This window comes from Penaeus japonicus, unplaced genomic scaffold (assembly GCF_977035675.1).
Source record: "Penaeus japonicus unplaced genomic scaffold, GWHDUDI00000001_assembly GWHDUDI00000012, whole genome shotgun sequence".
NCBI lineage: Eukaryota > Metazoa > Arthropoda > Malacostraca > Decapoda > Penaeidae > Penaeus > Penaeus japonicus.
The window spans coordinates 8716183-8723526 of record NW_028234414.1 but is presented as its reverse complement, the minus strand read 5'-3'; the positions used below and the strand labels follow the sequence as shown (position 1 = coordinate 8723526).

The window sequence follows — 7344 nt, the reverse complement described above, 5'->3', positions numbered from 1 at the left end:
CATATGTAGTATTGGGGCGCGAGAGGTGTGGCAGGTTGATCATGTGGATCAAAAAGACCTTTATCATGCCTACTGGGGCGGGTAGAGTTTGACTGGGGGAGAGCCTCTCTGATCAGTGAAGTTTGGAGTACATGTGACACTATCCTACGAAAAAAATTATTGTGCTTATAGGTCATTTTTGCGAGCCTTGTTTCTGTTCACGTTATCGGGAATTTTTGAGATGTTTGCAAACCATTTTCCTTCGTGTGATGAACGGCCCAGTCCGAGAAAATACAGTCATATAGGACTCTAGAATGAAGAGTGATGTCTAGCGTGGAATCCCAGAGTGATGCCGGTGAGTTACCAGAGGTCCATTTTCGCGAGCGATTTCTGAGGGCTGGTGTGGTGCTAAGGGGAGGGGTGAAGGGGAAGGGAACGGGGGTGCCGGCGGCGGCGAGAGTCAGTGTGGTTGAGGCTGTGTCGAGAGGAGGACCTACTCGATTGGTCCTGCTCACGCTCGCTTGATTGCTGCTGTAGTGTTCTGTCTCCCCCTCTCTCTCTCAAGTCGTTGTGCCAACTGTTTGTTTTTCGCCTGTGTACGCCACGCCTCACAGCGGTAAGATTAATCATCTTGGTGTAGTGACTACAGATGTGCAGCTTGTTGTCATATATGCATGTGTACTTTAATTATTCGTCTCGAGAATTCGATGAGCGAAAATATAGCCCTAAGAGTAACCATAAGGTGGGATATAGTGCTGATTGGTAGATACGTTCAGTAGGAAAGTAAATGTTATGCAGAGCAGACTAATGAAAACGAGGTAAATGAATATTTTTTTCTACCGTTATTGGTTCTCTAAAGGAAAGTAAAAACATTAGCCAGACTGCAGCCAGTCAGCCCAACGGTATTTTCCAAACTGAACGACGGGACATCTAAACTGACGTGATTATTTACCGAAGATTGGTCTCAACACCGATATAGCATGGTATACTTTTAACCGAGTTCAATTATCCGTGATGGGATGGGGGTTGTCCAAGGGCAAGCTGGCTCGCCAGGTCACTATTCCAACCATCTATCATTTTAATTTTTTATAACTTTTTTCATACAGCTGGCTCGCCATTCAAATCTGGCTGAGGGCACTTCCAATCTGTCTTTCGATAATTGACCACTCTCAGTCTGTTATTCTGTCGTCCACCTCTCTCTCTCTCTCTCTCTCCTCCTCAACTCTCTCTTACTCTCTTTCTCTCTCTCTCTCTCTCCTTCTCTCTACTCTCTTATAAAACATAAATACTAAATCTTTTCACATCCCTAACAATCTATCTGTCTTCTCTTAAACACTCCACTCTCTCGCCTATCTATGCCACACCCTTTCTCTCTCTGTTTATCTGCCTGTCTGCCCTCCCCTTTTCTCTTTCTCTCTCTTTCTATCCCTCTCTTTCTCCTCTCATTCTCTCTCTCTCTCTCTCTCTCTCTCTCTCTCTCTATTTATCTCTCTATCTCGCTCTCTCTCTATTTATCTCTCTATCTCTCTCTCTCTCTCTCTCTCTCTCTCTCTCTCTCTCTCTCTCTCTCTCTCTCTCTCTCTCCCTTCCTTCTCTCCTTTCTCTCTCTGTCCCTCCCTCCTCCTCCCTCCTCTCTCTCCCTCTCCTTCTCTCCTCTCTCCTCTCTCTTCTCTCTCTCCTCTCTCTCCTCTCTCTCTCCTTCTCTCTCTTCTCTCTCTCTCTCCCTCTCCCTCTCCTCTCTCTCTCTCTCTCTTCTCTCTCTCTCTCTCCTCTCTCTTTCTTCTCTCTCTTCTCTCTCTCTTCCTCTTTTCTCTCTCTCTCTCTCTCTCTCTCTCTCTCTCTCTCTCTCCCCCCCTCCCTCCCTCCCTCTCCCCCTCCCCCTCCCCCTCCCCCTCTCCTTTGCTCTCTTCTCTCCTTTCACATAGACCATTGCCCATCATTAACCTCCTACTCCATCACCTTTCTCGGCCTTCACGAGGCCATGGAATCTATTCATACATACACATTATGAGTTGAAGTATATAAATGTGCTTCGAAACTAGTCTGTTCATAGAGATATACTCAAGTGTATATATATATATATATATATGTATGTTTTTTATAAACAAACATGGAATCTCATGTTTGTTTCCTCATACAGACTTCCAGTGTGAAATAAAACTGCAAATAGAATATATTTTTATTTTTTTAAGAAACAAAAATATATGGAAAAACATGTTCGTGCTAATTTATACAAGTCATGTTCGAATGTGCCAATCCTGTAATGATATGCACTGGGTTTTGTATCACTGCAATATGCTGGACGAGGCATTTGTGATTAGGGCGGAGTTTACACGGGCGAAACGTATTTGTACACGCACGTGTGTGTGTGTGTTTGTGTGTGTGTGTGTGTGTGTGTGTGTGTGTGTGTGTGTGTGTGTGTGTGTTTGTGTGTTTGTGTATCCTTTTCTTCGTCTGTGCACACACAGATGCTCATCTCTATACACATACACACCGTCTTCTCCACCCTAAGTCTTCAGTATCAGAAGTAGACCTTTTTGTATTAAAAGAACGTAGTTCCATGAGACAATTCCGTAATGTTAATATTATTTCAAAATCCTTTATCTACAAAGAATTAAACTTGGCACTTTTGAATTTTAAAAGAAGTCTAAAATTACCATAAAAGCTGAACGTGGGGTAGTATGGCCAGGGATATCAATCCTGGTTATGCCGAAACGAAAAGGAAACGGGACTTGATACGATTTTAGATATCCTGCTATAAAAAAAGAAAGCGTACTGCATGGACAGTGGATGGACATGTGCGTATGTGTGAAAGTGTGTGGATGTACGCCAGCCGGCATGATAAAGGTGTTTCCCCGCTGGTGACTCACCTCCCTCTTGTCACAGTTGCCAGCGAGGAGTTATCTTGATCTGGTGCTCACATAAAAGCCCTCGAGGGATTAGCAGATCAGCAGCGAAGTAGCCTCTCCTCTTTCCAGACACGTGAATTGCTGTGTAGGTTAGTCATGATTTGGCCACGTGTTTTAGAGAGAACCGGAACCCATTTTCAACATTTATCTTTTCCTCAGCACGTGGCGAGTGGGCAATGTGGTTACGCGTGCTTGTCGGTGCGATGGGAGATGTTATTTTTCTCAGTTATTTATATGCTGAGATATATATATATTGTATCATCTGTACAGAACGAGTGAAAGTATGTTTTGTATTCGCCCAATAAATCTTTATCTCGCGTTATCAGAGAGTTTATAAGACGTCTTACATTTCCACGGAAGTTGGAACAGCATGCGGCGAATGAGCCTGGGGAAGGAGGGCGAGGGGTTGGGGGGGGGGGTAAAGGGGGATGAGTGGATGAGGAAGAGCGAGGAAGCTCCAAGGAATCTCATCGGAGTTTACGCCTGGTAACCGCAGACGGAGTGTCACCAAAGTTCCGTTGATTTCAGTACTCCAAACGCATATTCTTTTGAAATGAATTGGCATAATGAAGATTTTCATAAGTCAATAGAAGCAACTTGCACATATTTTGGACAGATACAGTCGTTGCATAAATGGAATCATTACCATGACATATGATGTTGAAGATAATACCATCATCAATATTTGTACTGACTTGAGCCTAATTGATATATTTGAATTTAATCCATTATTATGTCGGCAATGGTGGATGACCTTCCATCTACTAACGGTAGAGAAAACACATCAAATTAGCGTGAAAAACGGTTGCATGTGCTAAAAAAAAATGTTATTATGTAGATGATGAATGACTATTGATGAAAACATATTTATCATCGCGGCTGTTGCTCTTGCACAATGTTCCAGTTTTAATGTGAGGGCCGTTTAGGATTGAGTGATAGATAAAAAAAAATAATATCAGACCGTGGCGCGAGCGAGTGGTCCCTTATAGTAATTCTTGATTTCGGCAAGGATTAACGTCTTGTGTGCTGGCGTATTTGAGAAGACACTAGTACTTGTGCTTACACACACACACACATACACATACACGCGCGCGCTGAGGAGTTTCTTGCACCTTTCCTTCCCGAGATCCTACCTGATGCCGCCCCCGCAACATTCGGCTCAAACGGGTTTCTCTTATCCGTCAACGGTCTCTCGAGACGGTTTTCTTATGCCTTACTGAGAACACAGTTATTGACATTTTAAAGAGACGAGTAACAGATGCTCTTAAAATAGAAGGGAAAATAGTATGTAATTATCTGATTCATAGACCAAGTACAATAGTGTGTTACGAGCATCATGAAACTACAGATTCTTAAGGACCAAAACTGATGGCCGTAGTGATTTAAGCATAAGGTCCGGATGGAAATTTGCATACAGTAAGTACGCCTACTCCTCTCACTCTACCAGTACAAAGCCGCAGCTTCTAATATTCGCAGCAATTTAGTGCTACAGCGGTCACGATGGACTTTAAAAGCACTGCAATTCACACATGAAGTGATGTACTGCAATACACACGTGAAGTGATGTATGTTCAGTCCAGCTTATATTTGATGTATATTCTTCCTCTAGCTATTTGTTATTTTTTCATGATCGTTACTTACTTAATGTTGTTTTTATTTTGCCCTCCTATTGTCGGAGAGAAGATTTCAGCAGGAATAAATGATATATTGATTCTCCTTTCGCTGGTCATTTTTATGAACGGTTTCTTGTATTTTTTGCATGTAAAAGGTTAATCACTTTATTAATGAATGCATATAGATTTTGTATAGATATACTTCCCAATAATTGTTGAGACCATTGTTTATATTTTTACCTTTAATCGTCATCGTTATTATTGAAAACCTGTTTTTTTTCTCTGTTTCAAGCGCCAAGCAAAAACAATTCAAAGGGAAGGAAAATGTTTTTCTTATCCATTTTCTTTGGAATATTTTTGTTAATGGGGTGATGATGCTGGTGGCAGAGGAGGGAGTTTGTCTGTTGTTATAGCAATTGTTTTAGGGGCGGATTTGTTTTACATTTCCCCCAGTGTGTTTTCTTTGCGTTAATTGAGTCGTTATAGCTCCGATAAGGGCCTTTGGTGGGATCGTTCCGGCATTGGTTTAGGTGGCAGCATGAATCCTGTCTGGGAGTAAGGAGAGTGAAAGTGTTTTCGTGTTGTTTCTCTTTGTGATAAGGCGATGGGCTTAGCACTCCTGAGTGTTTTGTAATAAAGGGTTTGTACTAAATAGCGAGTGCAAGTAAAGTAAAGTAAGTCTGAAGGATTGGAATCGATTATAAACAGTATTTTAACAAAAACTACAAAGAAAATATAAATACAGATAATGATAGCAATGATCATGGTATCGACTGGGTCGCTATTGATTCGTAAACCCTGAAACACGGCACTCATAGGCCAAGGTCAGGCGACATGATATTGCACGCATTCTTTCGAGAGCTGGTGACAAAATCACTGGGTGAGCATGTTGAACAACTTCCTTGGTGATGCGTGTGTATAACTACTGGCCAACGATACTAAAAGTAACTATTAGAATTCGACTTTAGTACCTAGTTCTGGAAGCTCTCGTTATATCGATATTTGGACATAGGATGTGTTGAATGTGGGTGCGATGGCAAGAACACTGCTCTCTCACAATGGCCAAAAGTTTTAGAGAGATCAAGCCTTTGCAACAGTCATGTATGTGAAGGAGGGCGTTGGCCAGACCTTGAGGAAAAAAACGTATATATGATGCTAGCAACAAGCTGCAGTATGATGTTTGGGAGGTGCAACCAAGCAAAGTTCCCAGGCTTATAGTCTTACTGCCATGTCATCAAATGCACTCCAGGTCTTGCATCAGGATCATTCTTCTTTGCTTTATGCGACGTCTCGCAGGGAAAAAGGATACAAGATTGTGTATCTAACGTATTTTTCCTGTCGTTTTTCCTTTTTTTCATGTTGATAGACGAGCCTCAAGTGATGCAGCATACACAATGGTAAGAGATTTAATCACAGGCGGAGTGAGGGCTCGCTGGGGATTGTTTACACAAACATTGCTTTAGGGTTTGCTTCACGCTATTTGTAGCACCGTCGTGGGCTGCTTGGTTGCTACACTGTAAATGCAAACCGGCTTGTTTGGAGAACACAATAACCGCCATTTCCTCGGGATTACAAAGATATTCTGTTTCGGCACTTGTCTCTGTCAGTGCTGGTGTCAATGTATTGAGAGCGTTCGGCCCCACAGTCGAGGGTTGTGCATATAGGAAGGGAGGAGTACGTTTGTGCTCTACTGGTTTCTCTAATATTCTCTAGTACGTCAAGTTCAAACGTGATTGAGAATCGCTGTCGCTCTTTCGCATATACGTACATGGGCACGCGTATCCAAACGGATTTGGGTGATCTATTTTTCTCTTTAGAATGTATTATAATACATCCGTATGCGCTTGCACCTATTTTCGCACATGTTCCACAACTGTCTAAGATCATTTCTTGCAAATGCATGTGACGTCACCGCCATGGCCCCAACTGGCTGATGCTACTACGCTTATCACAAAGGACTCAAAACCGACGGAGCCTTGAAATGAACACATAAAAGCGAAGCAAACGTGGAGGGTTCTTTTTTCGGGGGGGCGGGTATTTAGAAAGAAATTCCTCTCAGAAGCGACGGAAGAGTCGGAATGTCGGAGACATTTTCGTCGGGTGACAATAGCGAGGGATGCCATGGTGTCAGCAGAGCCATTACACCAAGAGAGAGTCAACAGTGTCGTGTTGACATTGCGGTGGCAGGTCGCGTTCGTTGTCGCCGTCAGCGATCGATCAGTAGCGCCATCTGCGACCGTCAGGAGGTTTGGCAGGTAATAAGGGCGTGCGTAGGCCTTGTGTTTTGCTCTGAAGGAGCATGGTTGAGGCGCGAGGGAGTCAGAGGCATCCGATTAAAGATACTGAAACTATTTTTAGGGGGAAGGTTGCAAATAGTTTTTGTTTATAACTAATAAATGAAGGTATTTTATAGACTTGGTACTTATGTGTTGCTATTGAAGACGTGTCTCCGCGATTGCCAGTCAAATTATTTTCTACACTACTACAGTAGTGTAAGTAATTTACTACACTATACACATACACACACACACACACACACACACACACACACACACACACACACACACACACACACACACACACTGGCACACTAGCACACACACACACACACTGGCACACTAGCACACACACACACACACACACACACACACACACACACACACACACACACACACACACACACACACACACACACACACACACACACACACACACACACACACACACACACACACACACACACACACACACACACATATATATATATATATATATATATGTATGTATGTATGTATGTATGTATGTATGTATTTATATCTATATGTATGTGTACGTTTGAGTGT

General features: G+C 42.7%; 1 protein-coding gene across 14 annotated transcripts in view; it reads left to right on the top strand.

Moving 5' to 3' along the window:
- Positions 1-440: 440 nt before the first annotated feature.
- LOC122249995 (serine/threonine-protein kinase DCLK1) overlaps positions 441-7344 on the top strand; it is an 87632-nt gene continuing 80728 nt past the window's right edge. For 7 of the 14 annotated variants that reach the window (XR_015191429.1, XR_015191427.1, XR_015191428.1 and 4 more), the window contains exon 1: positions 441-595. The gene's annotated coding sequence lies outside the window, so the exon portion shown is untranslated. The remainder of the gene's footprint in view (positions 596-7344) is intronic. The other 7 variants (XR_015191426.1, XR_006222907.2, XR_006222908.2 and 4 more) reach the window with 1 other exon arrangement.